This window comes from Hordeum vulgare, chromosome 3H, assembly GCF_904849725.1.
Source record: "Hordeum vulgare subsp. vulgare chromosome 3H, MorexV3_pseudomolecules_assembly, whole genome shotgun sequence".
NCBI classification, from domain to species: Eukaryota; Viridiplantae; Streptophyta; class Magnoliopsida; order Poales; family Poaceae; genus Hordeum; species Hordeum vulgare.
The window spans coordinates 290,886,748-290,908,331 of NC_058520.1; positions in this window are offsets into that span (position 1 = coordinate 290,886,748).

Genomic DNA, 21,584 nt, shown 5'->3' on the forward strand with positions numbered 1-21,584 from the left:
GACCCGTAAACGGAGAAGTCATCCATGAAAACCTCAACAATTTTTCGCAAAAGTTAGAGAATATAGCCATCATGCATCTTTGAAAGGTGGTAGGTGCATTACATAAGCCAAAAGTCATACGTCTGTAAGCAAAGGTACCGAAAGGGCAGGTGAAAGTGGCTTTCTCCTGATCAGATTGTGCAACATGTATTTGGGAGAAACCAGAATAACCATCTAGAAAGCAGAAGTGTGTGTGTTTACACAGTCTTTCTAGCATTTGGTCGATAAAAGGCAAAGGGTAATGATCTTTCCTAGTGGCTTTATTGAATTTCCTAAAATCGATCACCATCCTATAGCCAGTAATAATCTTCTGTGGGATCAATTCATCCTTATCATTAGGGACAACGGTAATACCTCCCTTCTTAGGGACGCAATGCACCGGCCTCACCCAATCACTATGACCAACAGGATAGATAATACCTGCTTCCAAGGGCATTAGTATTTCTTTTCTTACTACCTCTTTCATCTTAGGATTTAATCTCCGTTGATGATCGGAAACTGGTTTGGCATCAGGATCAGTTTTAATCTTGTGCTGGCATAGAGTGGTACTAATGCCCTTAAGATCATCAAGAGTATATCCAATAGCAGCACGGTGCTTCCTCAGAGTTTTTAATAACTTCTTTTCTTCATGCTCTGAGAGGCTAGCACTAATAATAACAGGATATATCTCTTTTTCATCAAGATAAGCATACTTAAGAGTATATGGCAACTGTTTAAGCTCGAACACAGGATCACCCTTTGTGGGGGTGGATCTCCAAGCAGTTCAACAGGCAAGTTATTCTTAAGGATATTAAATTGTTCAAATACAACTCTGTCTATTTCATCCCTTTCATCCATATGCATATCATTTTCATGTTCAAGCAAGTATTGCTCTAAAGGATCAGTAGGAGGCACGGCAATAGAAGCTAAGGAAATAGTTTCATCCTTACTAGGAAACTCCTTTTCATGAGGTCTTCTACCAAACTTGGAGAAATTGAACTCATGTGACACACCTTCAAAGCCAACAGTGACAGTTTGCTTCTCACAGTCAATATGAGCATTGACAGTATTGAGAAAAGGTCTGCCAAATATGATGGGACAAAATCTATCTTGTGTGGTATCAATAACGAGGAAATCAGCAGGATACTTCGTTTTACCACACAAGACTTCAACATCTCTAACAATTCCCACGGGGCAGATAATATCTCTATTGGCAAGCTGAATAGTGACATCAATGGGTTCTATCTCGGCAGGTGCAATCTCGTCTTTAATTTCATCATATAAGGATTGAGGTATTGCACTAACACTAGAACCCACATCACATAAACCATGATAACAATGATCTCCTATCTTAACAGAAACAGCAAGCATGCCAGCAACAGGCCTATGTTTGTCACTAGCATGTGTTTTAGCAATTCTAGCAGCATCTTTACAGAAGTGAATATCATGGCCATCAACATTGTCGGACAGGAGATCTTCGATAATAGCTATGCTAGGTTCAACTCTAATTTGCTCAGGGGGTGTAGGTGTTCTAATGTAGCCCCTACGTATCACAGTTGAAGCTTTAGAATGATCCTCTATCCTAACAGGGAAAGGTGGCTTCTCAATGTAAGCACTAGGAACAATAGGATCATTATACGCAATGACTTTCTCTTCAACTGGATTGGGTTTAACTACATTGACTTCTAAGGGAGGATGATATTTAAACCACATCTCTTTGGGGAGGTCAATATGAGCAGCAAATGATTCACACAATGAAGCTACTATCTCAGAGTCAAGTCCATACTTAGTGCTAAAATCACAAAAAGTATTTGTTTCAACAAAGGATTTAACGCAATCAAACTTGAAATTCATACCTGACTCCTTACCTTCATCAAGATCCCAATCTTCAGAGTTGCGTTTAATTCTTTCCAATAAATTCCATTTGAAGTCAATATCTCTCTTCATAAAAGAACCGGTACAAGAAGTGTCAAGCATGGTGCGATCATCATGAGAAAGCCGAGCATAGAAGTTCTGAATGATAATTTCCATCGAGAGCTCATGGTTGGGGCATGAATATAACATTGATTTAAGCCTCCCCCAAGCTTGAGTGATGCTTTCTCTATCACGAGGCCAAAAATTATAAATATAATTCCGATCACGATGTACTAGATGCATAGGATAAAACTTTTGATGAAATTCCAATTTCAACCGGTTCTAGTTCCATGATCCAGTATCATCACATAGCCTATACGATGTCAACGCCTTATCCCTCAAAGATAATGGAAATATCTTCTTATTGACCTCATCCTCGGGCAAACCTGCAAGCTTAAATAAACCACAAACTTCATCTACATAGATTAGATGCAAGTCTGGATGTGATGTTCCATCTCCTGTAAAAGGATTAGCCACCAGTTTCTCAAGCATACCCGAAGGAAATTCATAGCAAATATTTTCAGTAGGTGCAGCAGGTTGAGGATCAACTCTTTTTCCTTACGTTCGAGGTGAAGATACCCCGAACAAGCCCCTCAAAGGATTAGTTTCCATAGTGACAAGTGACAATAAATTTCGGCACACTATATAAATGTTTCCTTACCAAAGGCGCTTCACTCCCCGGCAACAGCGCCAGAAAAGAGTCTTGATGACCCACAAGTATAGGGGATCTATCGTAGTCCTTTCGATAAGTAAGAGTATCAAACCCAATGAGGAGCAGAAGGATCTGACAAGTGGTTTTCAGCAAGGTAATCTCTGCCAACACTGAAATTATCGGTAACAAGTAGTTGTGTGGTGAGATGATTCGTAGCAAGTAGCAAGTAACAAAAGTAACAACAGTGCAGAAAAGTGGCCCAATCCCTTTTGTATCAAGGGACAAGCCTGGACAAACTCTTATAGGAGGTACAACGCTCCCAAGGACACATGGGAAATTATGTCAAGCTAGTTTTCATCTTGTTCATATGATTCGCGTTCGCTACTTTGATAGTTTGATATGTGGGTGGACCGGCGCTTGGGTACTGCCCTTACTTGGACAAGCATCCCACTTATGATTAACCCCTCTCGCAAGCATCCGCAACTACGAAAGAAGAATTAAGACAATGTCTAACCATACCATTAAACTAGTGGATCCGAATCAGCCCCTTACGAAGCAACGCATAAACTAGGGTTTAAGCTTCTGTCACTCTAGCAACCCGTCATCTACTTACTACTTCCCAATGCCTTCCTCTAGGCCCAAATAATGGTCAAGTGTTATGTAGTCGACATTCACATAACACCACTAGAGGAAAAACAACATACAACACATCAACTTATCGAACGAATACCAAATTCACATGACTACTTATAGCAAGACTTATCCCATGTCCTCAGGAACAAAAGTGACTACTGACGAAGCATAATCATATTCATGACTAGAGAGGTAATGAGTAGCATCAAAGATCTGAACATATAATCTTCCACCAAGTAATCCAACTAGCATCAACTACAAAGAGTAATTAACACTACTAGCAACCTTACAAGTATAATCGGACTCGCGAGACGGAGATTGGTTACAAGAGATGAACTAGGTTTTGGAGATGAGATGGTGCTGATGAAGATGTTGATGGTGATGAGTCCCCTCCGATGAGAGGAGTGTTGGTGATGACGATGGCGACGATTTCCCCCTCCGGGAGGGAAGTTTCCCTGGCAGGATCGTCCTGCCGGAGCTCTAGATTGGTTCTGCTCAAGTTCCGCCTCGTGGCGGTGACGAATCCTCCGAAAAGCCTCCTCCTGATTTTTTCTAGAACGAAACCCTTCTTGTAGCAAAAGAGGGGGACCAGAGGGCAAGCTGGGAGCCCACAAGCCCCCTAGGCGCGGCCAGGGGAGAGGTCGCGCCTAGCAGGCTTGTGGCCTCCTGCTGGCGCCCCTCTGGTACTTCTTCAGCCCAGTATTTTTATAAAAACCAAAATAAATCCTCGTTGATTTCCACGGCTTTTGGAGTTGCGCAGAATAGGTATCTCAAACTTGCTCCTTTTTCAGGCCAGACTTCGAGCTGCCGGCATTCTCCCTCTTCATGTAAACCTTGGAAAATAAGAGAGAAAGGCATAAGTATTGTACCGTGAAGTGTAATAACAGCCCAAAAAGCGATAAATATCAACATGAAAGCATGATGCAAAATGGACGTATCAGCATGCTAAATTGGTTGAATTCATTGAGACTTTCCCTTATGTCATTAAACACACGAAGGTTAAATAAAATGTTGTTGCTAATGCATTATATCGTCGCTATACTATGTTTTCACAACTTGACTTTAAAATATTTGGTTTGGAGCAAAGATCAATATGTGCATGATGTTGAATTTAAAGATGTGATGCAGAATTGTAAAGAAGGGAGAACATGGAACAAGTTTGTCATTAATGATGGATTCGCCAAAGAGAACGACAAAAAGAAATTAAATGGTAAAATATAAAAGTGTGAATGAACAAATATGTTGGGATTTTCTTGAAACACAAAGAAAAAGAATAACTCAAAGAAACACAACATAAATATTTTGGAGTTCTTTTTTATTCACGAAAGCAAAAAAGAAGCGAATGGAATAAACAAGAAACAATCAGATAAACTAAAATTGTGTTATATCGGCCAGAGCAGGGTGATTGGGCGATTTTTACAAATTCGTCACTAACAAATTACTGGTTGATGAATAGTAGAGTAATGAAATACAAGCAGCGGATAAAGTACTCAAGTGCATGTCTAACATGGCAGTAGGAGGTTGTCAGGGTCGCGACTCAAGTCTTAGCAACTTACAACCTTACAATCCAAGTTAACCCATCTGATTCTATGATTTTGCTCATAGAATCTAAGTTTCTACGATCTTGGTAGTTATGATTCTACGATTCACGATCCTACCATAGAACCTCCAATCAGATTCAAAATCTCGATTCTGACAACTTTGAGTAGCGAAATCGTCATGATGAAATTAAGCATACACAAAGCACAAGTAGCAAGTGACCAGGATAAACAGGTGAAAGACAAGGTGAATGAAGAATTTGGATCGAGGAAATTGAGAAAGTCTTCAGTCAAAGTATTCAAACAGTAAGAGCCAATTACATCAACAAGTAAACAAGGAAATGAAAGGGTTGAGGAAATAGAAGCGGTTGCTTAGTGAAGAAAATGATTTGGTCTACCAATTCCAACTGTTGTGACAGTCGTATGTCTAGTTTGGAGCGACTTGGTATTTAAACCAAAGGATACAGAGACATAGGACTCGCAATCCTTTCCGTATTCTGCTTGACCTAGAGTCACATAGACTCCGCCCAATCACTCGTGGTAAGTCTTCAAGTTAGACTTCCAAACCTTCACAAAATCGGTCGCGCAGCAATCCACAATTTCCTCTTGGGTGCTCTAGACCATGACGCATAACCGTATCGAAGATGCACAGTCTTCAAAGGTCACAAGCGTCAGTTCCACACAAGACAATCTCTTGAGTGATGCTCAATCACTTTGGGTTTTGGGTGTTTGGGTTTTTCCACTTAGATGATTCCCTCAAAGTCGTTCGAGGAAGGGCTCTAAATGACACTTGTAAATCTCTCTCGGAGTAGTCAACCAGCTAGTGGTTATAAGGGGTGAGTGTTTATAGCCAGGGTGCAATCCCACATGATAAGACATAAATGCCCCTAATGATATGACTATTGTAAGGATAAGATCCTTTGGATAGCACGTGCTATGCACAGTAACGGTCGGAAATTTGAACTCTCAAATTCCTCATGTCTATAAATTTCCTCACGGTAGGCAATTCGCACTGGCAAAATCCTAACTCCTTAGTTAGACCAATTTCCTCAAAAACTAGAAGAACTTCATCTCTATCACTGAAGAGATTGATTGCACTCTAAGAGATTTCAAAAAGCTTCACTCGAAGGATTGGATATGTGTAGGCTTTGATATGAGCATCACTTAGAAATTTTCCTTACTATTACCTCGACCCCCTTTAACACTATGGTGTTTCCTATGACTCAAAAAGAGGAAACGAAACTATGAAAAAAAGTCTTCAAGGTTCATAGTCCTTGCATAAATATCTTCATGGTCACACCAATTTCCTCATTTGAAAGTCTTCAAGAAGAGCGCCCAAGTCTTGAAAGGAAGACATACATTTTTAGGTGTCGACTTTCAGCGCTGAACCAAACTCATCACGGACTTATATGACCTATGTACACTCACAAACACATTAGTCCCTTAACCTATAAGTCTCCAATATACCAAAATCACTAAGGGGAACTAGATGCACTTACATACACATTCAAAGAAAAATCAAAGTGGACATAGAAATTTCATTGTTGTTTTTTCAAATAACTTCAACAGAACAATAGAACCAAAGAAGAACAAGGAAATATTTTTGGGTTTTCTTCGCTTAAAAGAAAACAGCGAGAAAAGCAAAATAAACTAAAGAAAAACCAAAAGGAACACAACATCAGAGAATCAAAAACCAAAATAAATCAAAGAATAACAAGAAATATTTGGGGGCTTTAATTTTTAATAGAACAATCAAACAAAACAAACAAAACGAAGTAAAGTACGGATACACACAGATCATCAAGTGCACCAACAAGTGTAATGAATTTATATGATAAGATGAATAAAATGTGGTTGAAGTAATGTACTCCCCAAGCTTACACTTTTTGCCAAAGTTGGGCTCGCCCCATGGTACCCATAGAAGACTGTATAATGTGGATCCACATTAGCCTCCCAAGGGGCTCATGCACTCATCCACCTCCCGGTGATTCATGGAAAAAAAGGATGTGATATGCAAGTGGCTATTCACACTTTCTGTTAAAGAGAAAATGTGTTTCCATGAAGTAGATGGATAGTTTTTCCACCATGATTTTTTATGAGTACAACATAAGGTCAAACTTGTTCGGGAAAAGGTTCAGAATAGTTTTCACTTTTTTGTATTTACTAGAATAATTTCCCATATCAGGTGTATATGCACCCGGGAACCAAGTGTTATTTTCGTGTGAGTCCTAAGTATTTTATGGGGAACGAATGTTGGAGAACGTTGAATGGGAAACAAAAAAATACTACGAACACCTGAAAGCACAATTTCTCCCTAGGCTGGTTTTCATAATTGATCACAACATATGCATCATTGGACTAATATGTTTATCCAAGTATAATTCAGAAAAGTTCAAAAGATGCATTGGCTAAAGGCTTATGTGGAGATGCCCCTTAATGCAAGAAAGGAATAAGATTGGCCCAAGCTTCAAGCTAGAAGACTCTTCATTTTATATTTGTGAGAAATCACCTTTGAGTCCATAGGAAAGCCAATACTATTAAAAGGGGTGAGGTATTAAAATGAACTGGTTGCTCAAGTGTTCACAGATAGCCACCAAAAATACTCAGTCATTTTTCCACATAACCATTCTATCCAAAGCCACATACACAAAATCGGTGCCACCAAGTTTCTCAGTTCGGCCCTACCAATTTTCATCCTAGACAAAACCCTAGCCAAAGCCACCAAATCGGTGCAACCGCAACTATGTCGGTGCTACCTAGTTTAGGTGACCAATTGTTTGTTGCCTTGGTACACAAAATCAGAATTTCCGAGTTTGGGTATCGCTGTCACCGAGTTGTATCATCTCACCGTTAGCCACCTTTTTGGGATCACCGAGTTGTCTATATTGGCCCCACCGAGATTCAAAAGTTGTTGCTTTTAATGCAAGTCGGTACCATCGACTTCATGACTTCGGTGTCACCGAGTTGGTTACTTTAGGTGTAACGGTTGGATTTCGGGGACTGCCTATATATACCCCTCCACCCATCTCTCATTCGAGGGAGAAGCACTCAGAACACACACTTCATTGCCAGATCCATTTTTCTAAGAGAGAGCCACCTACTCATGTGTTGAGATCAAGATATTCCAACCCAAGCATTTGAAACTTGACATCTAGCCTCCCCAAGCTGCTTTCCACCAAATCAACCTCTCCTACCCATGTATATTCTGTGAGAGAGTGATTGTGTGTTGAGGATACTATCTTTAGAAGCACAAGAGCAAGGAGTTCATTATTCTACCACATCTATTACCTTTTGGAGGGTGGTGCCTCCTAGATTTGTTAGGTGTCGCTTGGGATCCTCCTACTTCGTGTTGTGGAATTGAACCAAGATGTTTGTAAGGGCAAGGAGATCGCCTACTTCATGAAGATCTACCATGAGTGAGGCTAGTCCTTTGTGGACAAAAGTCGTGGTCGAATAGACAAGGCCGCTTCTTTGTGGAGCCCTTGTGGGCGAAGCCCTTCGTTGACTTTCTCAGCCGTTACCCTTCGTGGGTTGAAGTCTCCACTAACATGGACATACAATAGAGCCACCTATCGGAACCATGCTAAAAATTGCAGTGTCAACCTCATGTGTTTGATCTCCCTACCTTACTCCTTTACTTTACACTTGCATGTTTTATATTCCGCTGTTATACTCCTAAAACTGCATGTCTAGGGTGTACTTGACTTGCCATAATTGCTAAAACTGACCCACAACTAAAACTGGGAAAAGGCTAAGTTTTTATCTTGTCAAGTAGTCTAATCACCACCACCACCCCCCCCTCTAGACAAAATTTCGATCCTACAAGTGGTATCAGAGCTTTGGTCTCCATTGCATTGGTTTCACAACCTAGGAGAGTATGGCGTATAGTGAGCGAAGTTATCACTATAGAGGTACATACTTTGATGGCACTAATTTTGCTAGTTGGACGCATAAGATGAAAATGCATATTCTTGGTTTTAATCCTTCCGTATGGGTTGTTATTCGTGTTGGTTTGCAAGGTGATTTCTTTGGGAAGGGCGTGAACCGGATCATGATGCGATAGCGGATGAACTGAAGATGTTGCAACTCAATGCACAAGTGTGCGACATCATCTTCAACTGTCTATGCCTTGAAGAATTCAACAAAATCAGCTGCCTTGAGAATGTAAAAGAAATTTGGGATACTTTGATCGATATGCACGAAGGTACTGATTATGTCAGAGAATCTAAGTTGGATGTGCTCCAAATTCAGCTTGACAAGTTCCAGATGAAGGATGGTGAAGGTGTCTCTGAAATGTACTCTAGGCTAGCTCTCCTCACAAATGAGATTGACGTCTTAGGAAGCGAAGAGATGACCAACAAATTCATCATCAAGAAGATACTTAGAGATCTTGCTGGAAAGTATGACACCGTGTGAACACTGATCCAAATGATACCAAACTACAAAGATCTCAAGCTAACTGAAGTCATTGGCAGGATTGTTGCTCATGAGATGTCACTCAAGGAGAAAGATGAGCTGCACAACAAGTCAAGTGGTGCTTACAAAGCTTAAAGCAATGCTACCGCTACTTTAAAGGACAATCTTGTCACTGATGAAGAGATAAGCCTCATGGTCAGAAAAATCAACAAGTTCTACAAGAGTAGAGGCAAAGAGAGAAGCTCAAGATAAAGCAATGATGACAAGCATTCGTCCAGTCATGACCAAAAATGCTACAAATGTGGGAAGCCCGAACACTGATCCAATGAGTTCTCGGGTTCCTACAAACAAAGAGAAGAGTCACCTCGAAGACGAAGCTCAAGGGATGAGTCACCTCGCAGATAGAGAAGATGTAGAGAAGATTGTTATGAATGAAGACACTCATGGAGAGGCAAGTAATTGGAGAATAAGGACAAATACACCAAGAGCAGCTCTAGAAGAATACATCAAGCTCATGTTGGTGAATGGGTTTCTCGCTCCGAGTCTGCCAACCAATCCGAGAGAAGCTACCACTCCAACTCCGACTATAGTCAAGATGAAGGTGTTGTCGGCATTGCACTCATTTCCTCCAACTCCTACGACTTATTTGATTCACCAAATGAGGGGTTCGGAAATGCTTCATAGCTAAAGTCCCAAAGGTATCACACCCCGAGTATCTTGATTTTAATAGTGATGAGGATGAATAGTTAGGAGAAGATGACTTGCTCTTTGATAAAACTAGTGATTGCACTGAAAATGAACTTGCTAATTATCATGCTAGTCAAGAGAACTCCAATGATGATGATAAGAAAGAGATTGAATGACTAACTACAGAATTGAACACTCTTAAGTTAGCTCATGAAACTACTCCAGAAGATCATAGAGATCTTGCAAGAACTTATAAGAAGCTCAATTTGGAGCAAGAACATGAGTTCCTAAAATCAATAAATGATGATGTTCGAAAGAGGAGTTCTTATATTGCCAAACGACTACTCATGTCTACTTTTGTTCCACAAGTTAAACCTAAGAACACTAGTAACAAAGGCAAGGAAGTTTCTTCTTCTGGTAACAACAATGTTAATGTTAAAACCAATGATCTTGTTGCTAGTAGCTCTCTTGATTCCACCAATGATTCTCTTAGCCAAGTTACACTTGAGAAAGAAAATGATGTATTGAAAGGGATTATAGAGAGAGGTGTCTTAAAGAGTCTTGCTGAAAGTAAGCAATTTGAGGGAATTGTGCGCAAGCAAGGAGGACATCGGAAGAAACAAGGTGTTGGCTACTTCAACGTCATCGGAGATGTTTGGGAAGAAGGTCCATATCCCATTCCCAAGTTTGTTCCTCAAGAGGAGAAGTATGATCCTACTTGTTAGGGCATATTTCGTCCTAAGTGATTTTGGTGATTGATGACAGTACCTCTGCGGACTAATCGTGTCCATTGAGAATTTCAGATAATACATGGAAAGGAGCAAGACGATTCGTCGCCCCTCGGTGGTTTTCAAGCACGATGGATTATACGGTTCTCTTTGGTGGTTTTGAGTCGTAGGAAAGTCGTACTCTTAAGAGGGGGTCCACGTCGGAAAGGTCTGGGTGGAATCAACACACACACGCACACTTTTTCTTTCCACCACCTTTTCCTTGCAGCAATGGAGCTCCCACATGTTCTCTCCGTGTCTCTGCAAAAAGGTCCAGCGGTAGTACCGCTCCGGATGGGCGGTAGTACCGCTTCGGGACGGTAGTACCTCTCTCTCTCTCTCTCTGAGCAGTTGTACTTCCTCGGACTTTTTGCGAGTACTTTCTAGCGGTGGTAGGCCCGGTAGTAGTGTTTTTAATATCGTGGCTATGTGCCTACCAAGCGGTAGTACCGCTCCAGACCTAGCGGTAGTACCGCTGGGGCTAGCGGTAGTACCGCTCCCTACCAAGTGGCAGTACTGTGATGCGGGTGCTGTAAGTGGGGGTAACGGTTGGATTTGTTCCCTCACTATATAAAGGGTTCTTCCACTCCAAGAACCCTACCTTTTTACCTTCCAAGACCCCATTGTTGCTCCTAAGCTCATTAGTGCCTGATCTCTCTCCCTAGCCAATGAAACTTGTTGATTTCCTAGGGATTGGTTGAGAAGGCCAAGATCTACACTTCCACAAAGAGATATTTGATTCACCCCACTAATCCCTTGCGGATCATGTTACTCTTGCGTGTTTGAGCACCCAAGACGGTTGAGGTCACCTCAGAGCCATATCCTTTGTGGCGAAGCTCCGTGGTCTTGTTGGGAGCCTCCGAGCATTGTGTGGAGATAGCCCCAAACTTATTTGTAAAGGTACGGTCGCCGCCTTCAAGGGCACCAATAGTGGAATAACGGCACCTCGCATTGTGTGAGGGCGTGAGGAGAATACGGTGGCCCTAGTGGCTTATTGGGGAGCAATGTGCCTCCACACTGCTCCAACAAAGACGTACTTCCTGTCAAAGGGAAGGAACTTTGGTAACACATCCTCGTCTTCATCGGTTCCACTTGCGGTTATCTCTTACCTTTACTTTGTGTATATTATTGTTGTTGTGTATTTCTTGCTTGCACTAGTTGTCATGGTAGTTAGCATCATATAGGATGCTCACCTAGTAGTTAATTTAGAGAACCTTTGTGTTGCTTTCTCTAACTTGTTAAGAAGAGCTAAAAATTGGTGGTTGCCTATTCACCCCCCCCCCCCTCTAGTCAACCATATCGATCCTTTCAATTGGTATCAAAGCCACATCTCGTTATTAAGGGTTTCACCACCCGAAGAGTATGGTTTACGATGAAGAGGGAGTCAGTGGACCACCCTTGGCCATGGCCTTGAATTCGGTCACAAGGGATGACTTGAATGAGGCTATGGCCTCCCTCAGGTCATCCTTGATGAACGAAGTCAAGTCTATGTTTAAAGAGTTGCTTGAGGGGTTGAAAAATTCTCCCGGACCGGCGTTGGTGGTTAGACCTACCAACACAGAGTTGGAGGCCAATTCCACCAAGGAAGCGGCTAAAGGTATGCAACCTTCTTCCCCTCTCAACGAGAATGGTACAAGAACCTTTGCCTTGGTTCCACCTCCCCCGGTCTATGGAGGACATGTTCCTACACCGCATATTGATAATCTTGGTCCTCCTCCTAAGCTTGTTAAGGGGGAGCTTGCTAACTGGGTGTTTTGCATTAAGTCTCATTTGAATCACAGCTCAACAAATTTATGGAGAATCATTGAGAAAGGCTTCTACCTGCATGACCCAAGCAACCTCGCGCCAAGAGAAGAAGCAGACAATCAATATAATCATTCCGCTTTGTTCATTCTTCAGTCCGCGGTGCCTCGTGAAGATCTTCCTCACTTGCGTCCTTTCACTCGTGCCAAGGACTGTTGGGAGCACATCATGGTGGTGTACAAGGGAAGCTCAAGCATTCAACAGTCCAACTATGAAGTGGTTCTTGATGAGGCTGATGAGTTTGTGATGAAGGAAGATGAGGACCCTCCAGATCTCTATCGAAGGGTGACTGCTCTTGTTGTTGCTCTCTAGGATCGCGGGAGCAAGGATGTGGATGACACATGGATCAAGCGCAAGTTTCTCAAGGCCATCATGCCATTCAACAAAGCCATGTCATCTGTCATTCTTCAACGGCCATATTTTCACACCTTGTCCTCAGGTGAAGTGTTGGATGAATTCATTGTAATGAGTCTCATGAACAAGACTGCTGATAATGCTCTTGCTCGCGTTCGGTCAAAGACAGCTTCACCCAACCTTGCCTTAAAATCCAAGTCTATTTCTGATGAAGAAGAGGAAGAGGAAGATGATGGCTGCCCTGAAGACACTAAGTATGCTTATCACGAGCACATAGCTCTTGCGTCAAGGCAATTCTAGGACAACAAGAGAAACTCAAGGCCCAACTTCTCCAAGAATAAAAAGAGTGGGTCCAAGACCAAGCAACATGTGAGGACATGCTATAATTGCGGCAATGTGAGTCACTTCATGGCAAATTGTCCTTATGAGAAGAGGAAATACAACGGTGGCAAGCTCATTCGCAAAGACAAAGCCAACTCTTTCCCAAACAGGAACAACTTTGTTAAGAAACCCCATCCAAAGGGTATGGTAGCACTTGAAGAGTACACCTCCGATGATGACAATGATGATACAGCGGCAACGGCTACTGTAGCCATTGCCACCTCCTCTCCAAGGTGTCTCTCTTCGGCGCCCCCAACGAAAACCGCATCACCAAGTGCCTTATGGCCAAAGGGATCGATCAGGTAACACCCAGCATTAAGACCACCATCACTACTGCTCCTTCATTGTTAAACTGTGTTGATGATAGTGATGCTGTGGAACTTAATGAGCATGGTTTTGACAAATTTATGCGTAAAATTAAAGGGGAATCCAAGAAGCATTGTGTTGCTCTTTTGGAACAACTGGGTGAGGCTAATGACCTCATTGAGTCTCATGAGGAGACTATCTCCAAGATGCAAGGACATAGACGTGACTATGCCGATGAGATTGTTGGATTATCTATTGCTCTAGAAGAAGAGCAAAGTCTTCATTTGGCTCTTGAGGAGTCACACAACGATGATTGTGCTAAATTACAAAAAGAGCTAGATCACGCAATTGTCCTAACCTGTGTGCTTAAGTATGAAAAGGCAACACTTGGGGTTGGCCATGAAAGACTCAAGGGAGATTTTGATACACTTGACAAGGCCCACAAGGTCTTGAAAGGTGCACATTTCTCCCTGAAGGAGTCTCATGATCAACTCCAAGCAAAGCTTACCAAGGAGATCTCTACCTGTCCTCCTTTTTGTTTTAATTGATAATACTTGTGCAACTAGCCCTTGTTGTGAGCATGTACATCTTGTGGAGGAAAATGCTAAGTTGAAGTATCAACTTGAGAAGGTCCTTGTGTCATGCATCCAAGGCGAGAAGAACCTAAATGACCTTTTGAGTAATCAAAAGGAAGTTGTAGGAAAGGAGGGACTTGGACTTACAACCAAGTCAAAAAGAAAAAGGAAGAATAGGACCAAGCGATCGCTTACTCTCAAGGACTTTTTTGTCAAAGAAGGCGAGGCGACTCAGAAGGAGAACAAGAACAAGGTAGGGGATGGTACTACCAAGAAGGGCAAAACATCCCTACCAACACAACCGGAAAATTTACTCCTTCTTACGTTTTATGTCGTGCTGGTGATGGGCATGTCTATGCCAGATTTGTTGGTTCTTATTATGAGTCCATTGAATGGGCTATTTGGGTTCCTAAGACCCTTGTTTATAACATCAAAGGACCCATTCAAGAATGGGTACCTAAAACCAAGCCTTGATCTATTGCAGGAGTTTGCTTCCGGTGCGGTGTCATGGTTGCTCGATAGTGGAGCAACAAATCATATGACCGGAAGCAAGGACTTGGTGGTGGACGTGCATCCTACCACATCTATGACCACCCATGTCCAATTTTCTAATGCTTCAACGTCTAAGGTATTGGGATTTGGGAAGGTGGTCATCTCTCAAGATTTATCTATTGAGAAGGTCATGCTTGTTGAGTCCCTTGCTTACAATTTACTCTTTGTTCGTCAAATTGCAATTATGGGCTTTGCCACATTATTAAATCTTGACACCGTGGCCCTTTTGTGGAGCAAGACTCTTAAAGTAGCCTATGTTGGATATGTCAAAAATGGTCTCTATGTGGTGAACTTTTCACATCGACCCACTAAGACTGCGACTTGTCTAATGGCTAAAGTTGATGTGGGCCGGCTTTGGCATCGCCGACTAGCCCATGTCAATATGAGATCCTTGCAAAGTCTTCTCAAAGGGGGCCATGTTCGTGGACTAACAAATGTGAGTTTTGCCAGAGATCGTGCTTGCAGTACTTGTATTGAAGGGAAGATTCATGAAACTACTCATCGTCCCACGACTCTCATTTACACTAAGAGGCCCTTGGAGCTCCTTCATATGGATCGCTTTGGTCCTCCATCTTTTGATAGTCTTGAGGGCAGAAAGTACTGCTTGGTGATTGTTGATGATTACTCAAGATACACTTGGGTATATTTCTTCAAGAGGAAGAGTGAGACTCAACAGACCATCATCAACTTTGCTAATGAAGCTCAACGTCAACATGAAGCAAAGATTTTGATGATTAGAAGTGAAAATGGCACCGAGCTCAAGAACTACACCCTGGATGAGTTTCTCAGTGATGAGGGGATTAAGCATTAATATTCAGCACCATACACCCCTCAACAAAATGGTGTGGAAGAGAAGAAGAACCGGACGTTGATGGACGCGTCAAGACCAATGATGGCGGAATTCAAATCTCCGTACAACTTTTGGGCCGAAGCCATCAACACAGCATGTTATGCATCCAATCGGCTCTATATCCGCAAAGGCTTGAACAAGACTCCATATGAGATCCTCATCCGAAACAAGCCCAACCTCAAGTACTTCAGGCTATTCGGGTGTAAGTGTTTCATTCTCAAGAAAGGTGCAAGTTTAGCTAAATTTGATTCTAGAGCTCAAGAGGGCATATTTGTTGGTTATGCTACAAACTCTCATGCTTACCGTGTCCTCAACAAGTCCACCGGACTCATTCAGGAGACGTGTAACGTGGAGTTTGATGAAAATAATGGCTCCCAGGTGGAGCAAAGTGGTCTTTGTGATGTAGGTGATGAAATTCCTCCCCAAGCCATAAGAAGAATGGGGATTGGTCAAATACTCCCCATTGCAGAACCCCTTGTGGCTGAAGGAGAAGGACAATGCTCTACTCAAGTGGAGCCATCACTCTCGCTAGCCCCACACGCTTCCGATGAACAAAGTGAAGACCCTCAACCAGCAAAACAGGATCAAGGACGAGATCAACCACACGAAGATGGTGATGCACCAAATGATGTCCAATTCTAACACAAGGTTCCGAATCTGCTCAAGATCAAGATCAAGTGCAGCTACAAGATCAAGATCAAGAGGATCCACAAGATAAAGAACAAATCAGTGAGCTTTCTCAAGACGAAAATCAAGTTGATCAGGTGGTTGCTCTTCAATTTCCTACTGCGGCACCTAAAATGGGTCGCGGTACCATGGCAGGATCAAAACCAATGACAAGGCCAAACAACATGATCAAGTTGATGCTCCTCAATTAACTAGAGTGGAACTCTTGGAGCGTCGCGCAGCCAAGATAGCATCCAATCTAAGGGTCAAATCACATCTTATGAAGAATGTGCTTGGAAGCTTAAAAAGGAGAGTATCCACTCGTCAACAAATTTCAAATTATTGTGAGCATCACACGTTTGTTTCGTATTGTGAACCTCAATAGGTACAGGAAGCGCTCGATGACGAGGATTGGCATATGGCCATGCATGAAGAACTAAACAACTTCAAGTGCAATCAAGTTTGGGAATTAGTGCCAAGACCAAAGAAGGAACATAATGTCATTGGGACCAAATGGATCTTCAAAAACAAGCAGGATGCCAATGGGATTGTGGTTCGAAACAAGGCAAGACTGATGGCTCAAGGCTACTCCCAAGTCGAGGGTATCGACTGCGGTGAAAGCTTTGCCCATATTGCTCGTCTTGAATCTATTCGCATGCTTCTTGCATTTGCCTCTCATCATGATTTCAAATTACAACAAATGGATGTGAAGAGTGTATTTCTTAATGGTCCTTTAAATGAGTTGGTATATGTCAAACAACCCCCGGGGTTCGAACATCCCAAGCTCCCCAATCATGTATACAAACTCAACAAGGCGCCCTATGGCCTTAAACAAGCCCCACGTGCGTGATATGAGTACCTTACCGAGTTGTTGCAAGATCGTGGGTTTGAAATTGGGAAGATCGATCCCACCCTTTTTACCAAAAAGGTCAAAGGGGATTTGTTCATATGCCAACTATATGTTGATGATATCATTTTTGGTTCTCCTAACGAATCTTTCAATGACGAATTTGTTGCACTAATGACCAAGAAATTTGAGATGTCAATGATGGATGAGCTGAAGTTCTTCCTCGGATTCAAGATTAAACAAGGCTTAGAAGGGACCTTCATCAAACAAGCCAAGTACACCCAAGACATGCTCAAGAGGTTCGAGCTAGAGGACGTCAAGCCGGTCAAATTTCCCATGCCAACCAGATGCAAGCTTGACAGTGATCCCGATGGTAAAGCAGTGGATCAAAAGGTATATTGCTCCATGATTGTATCCCTTCTTTACCTTTGTGCATCTAGACCGGATATCATGTTGAGTGTAGGGATTTGTGCATGGTTTCAATTTGCACCAAAAGAAAGACACTTTCTGGCTGTTAAACGAATCTTTATATATTTGGCTCATACCCCAAACTTTGGCCTATGGTATCCCAAAGGAGCAAGCTTCAATCTAGTGGGCTATTCTGACTCAGATTGGGCAAGAGGTTGTGTGGAGAGGAAGTCAACGTCTGGAGGATGTCAATTTCTTGGTCGTTCGCTGGTAAGTTGGTCTTCAAAAAAGCAAAATTGTATCTCACTACCTTCCACCGACGATGAGTATGTTGCATCTCCAAGTTGTTGAGCACAATTGCTATGGATGAGGCAAACTTTAAAGGATTACGATGTCACTTGTGACAAAGTACCTCTTCTATGTGACAATCAAAGTGCTATCAAGATTTCCCTCAATCCGGTGCAACATAGTAAAACCAAGCATATTGATATTCTTCCTCACTTCATCCGTGAGCATAACAAGCATGGAGATATTGAGGTCAAATTCATCAACACTCAAGAGCAACTTGCAGATATTTTCACTAAGCCCCTAGATGAAGCCAGGTTCCGGGAGTTAAGGCATGAACTAAATATCATTGATTCAAGTAATGTGTAGTGAAACTAGGCACTCTGCACCTCACTCTGCATTATATCTTGCTCTAGGTGTAGGCATGGACATAGGGGGATTGTTGTTCAACCAATGAACTTTCCCTCCCCCCCCCCCATTATGCATAAATCGATCAAGTCTTTCAGATTAGCCATTATTGATGGCACATGTGCTTCAAAGGTGAGCTTTGGTCATGAACCCAAGGATAATTCTTCGCGGTGTCATACCATTTGTCTCAAACATAGGGGCTCCGACCACTGCCCCCTTCGTGCAAAAGAGGGTTATGAAAATACCAGCCAATATATTTTGTTTGAGTTTCTATTCTAATATTGTCTCGTATGTGTCCTTTGTGATTTCTCACAGTTTTGGCAATTTGTAGATTTTTTAGTATTTTTATGGCACGGTACTACCGCTCTGTCAGTGGTACTACTGCCTTCAGAGCTTGTACCGCCTCACGGGGAGTGGTACTACAGTTGCAAGCGGTACTACGGCGATGACCAGCGCGGTACTACCGTCGTGCCCGTGCCCTGTGGGTATTTAAGTAGAGGAGGCAGTTTTTCTACCCCATCTTTTTCCTCTCCAATGGAGCTCTCTCTCTTTCTCTCGAATCTCACCGAAGGAGATCTCCCTCCCCGGCGCTTCCCCTTCTGTACCCGTTGAAGGGATTACCCCCTTCCTCCTCCTTGTGCCATGGATACCGGTACTGCCCCTATGCTCCTTCTCTTGATTTGGTTTTCTTGGTTCTAGTGTTAGGGGCTTGGTCTATTGCCTCCATTGTTATGGCATGAATTTGTCTCTTACATGGATGGGAGGAGAGCTCTTGGGAGTGTTCCATTGTGTTTAGTTGAATAGATTATGCATAGTTTGGGTCTCTGGTTTTATTAAATCTGCAACACCGTTGTTAGATCTCTATTCTGCTCTATCAGATCTATAACCAGGCGGTACTACCGCTCGTGGGGCGGTACTACCATTGTGCCTTGTATGCATGATCTAAATTGGTTCCATCTGATTTTTCTCCTGTGTTTTGGACTTTGCCATGACTTCTTTTTTTCATTTTCGCGTATTTGTGTTGCGTGTCACAGGTGGTGGATCCCAATCGCTCAAACCCGGTTTGTGACACCCAGTCCAAGAGGTTCCGCAACTCTAACGTCCCGGAAGGTTCCAATCACCCGAAGCACAATATAAAGCGGACTGCATCGAAGGACAAGGAGGCGAACATTGACCATGACACTATGCCTCTTAAAGAGTTTGTAAATCGCCAAAAGTGCAACCCATATGTCACTAAGAGGGCTCAGCTCAGGGGCTGTGAGCTGTTTTGGTCCAAGCAACAAGCCCTGATCTATCAAGATGTCATCCTGACTCGGAAGAAAAACTATGTCCCGGTGCAGTGGATTGGTCTTAACCATCTCCAGAGGGATCCTGAATATTTGGAGAGGCCCTGCATATGATACAACAGCTGGGTATTGAGGACCTCATCACCTTTCACTATGACTTCGATCCAGAGATAGTGGCACAATTATATGTCATTGTCCACTTTCATTCTGATGTGGATCGTACTATGGCCTGGACAACTAATGGCGAGAAGATGCCTGGCTCTTGGGTTGAGTTCATGAAGCTTCTGCATGTCCGTGATGAGAGGATGCATAAACCTGTTGGTTTGCGCCCTCATGCCAACCCTGGTGCTACCCCCAAGGAGAAGTTGATGCCCTACTATCTCAGGAAGAATGTGCTCAACTCCTTCTTGGATGTCATGCATAGGATCTTCCGCAACACTCTGTTCCCACGGGTTGGCAACAAAGACCAAGTACATTCTTATTTGGTGGGCATGCTCCTTATGTGTGAGGGGGGCGGACGAAGGATTCTAGCCCACTCGATGTGTCTAATGTGATGTTTTGCGAGCTTCAGATGGCAATATACAACTGTAAGGTTCCCATCTATGGGCCTTACCTGTACTACTTCATCAAGACAAAGTGGTATGAGTCTTTCCCTCGCGTGCCCTTCCCTGCTGCCACTAGGTGTATCAGCCATGAGCCCATCAAGCTGCACCAGAAAAACAAGTGGGCCAACACCTCCACTTCACGTACTGTTGAACGCATGGAGACTGAGGAGGAGGTTGTTGCTGCTGAGGATGAGGGCAGCCCTGCCACACATACCCGTTCTTCTGTTGAGCCATCTTGGGCCGAGAAGCTGAAGACCAGACGAGGACCTTATTTTGCATGTAGGCGAAGGGGCAGTATCTGACTCATGTGGCCCAGAAGGAGAGCCGTCAGAGGGATAAGCGTATCATGAGGAAGCTTGACGTGCACTTCTCGAGTGGATCTGAGGAGGTCATCACTCCAGACGCTGATTGGATGCAGACGAGAGACTTCCAGTGGGTTGTGTCTGATCAGGAGGAGCCTGATGAGGAAGGTGAGGAGGAGACTGATCCAGAGGCTACAGAGGAATCTGGTGAGGAGTCCGATGGCTGAGCTACCGCCTGTGTCGTAGGCGTCCTCTCTGCCTTTTTGGTGTCCTGATGCCAAAGGGGAGAGAGTGTAGGGATTTGCTTTGGTTTTCGTATTATTCTGAGTCTTTCTTTGCTGAACTTGGCTGGTTTTATCTTGTCGGATAATTTATCATGTGTGTGAAGACTCTTAGTCATATGGTGTGAGACATATGCTATCCCTATACTATCTCTATGATCTCTCTATATGCTTAGCCTGTGAGTTCATTTATCTTGTGCCCTTATCTTTATGCTCACATGCTATACCTTGCTTCCTTACTCAGCGTTGTATCAGGTCATTGCAAGGAGTATCTCTTTATGATTTCTAGGGGAGTACTTTTCCTTGGATCGTGTGCCTTGTTGTTCATAGCACTACTTTAAACATGCACACATCCAAGGGGAGCCAGTCTCTAGTTCATACACTTTGGGTTTGCATATGTCTTCATTATATTTTCTTTTGTGCAAATCCGGTGTTGTCATCAATTCACCAAAAAGGGGGAGATTGTTAGGGCATATTTAGTCCTAAGTGATTTTGGTGATTGATGACAGTACATCTGCGGACTAATCATGTGCATTGAGCATTTCAGATAATACATGGCAAGGCACAAGACAATTCGTCGCCCCATGGTGGTTTTGAAGCATGGTGGATTCTACGGTTCTCTTTGGTGGTCTTGAGTTGTAGGAAAGTCGTACGAGGGGGTCTGCATCGGAAAGGTTTGGGTGGAATCAACACACACACGCACACTTTTTCTTCCCACCACCTTTTCCTTGAAGCAATGGAGCTCCCACATGTTCTCTCCCTGTCTCTGCAAAAAGGTCCAGTGGTAGTACCGCTTGCTGAGCGGTAGTACTGCTCTGGATGCGAGGTAGTACCGCTTCGGGGCGGTAGTACCTCTCTCTCTGAGCGGTTGTACTTTGTCGGACTTTTTGCGAGTACTTTTCAAGTGGTGGTAGGCTCGGTAGTAGTGTTTTTACTACCGTGGCTATGTGCCTACCAAGCGGTAGTACCGCTCTAGGCCTAGCGGTAGTACCACTGGGGCTAGCGGTAGTATCGCTCCCTACCAAGCGGTAGTACCGTGTTGTGGTGATG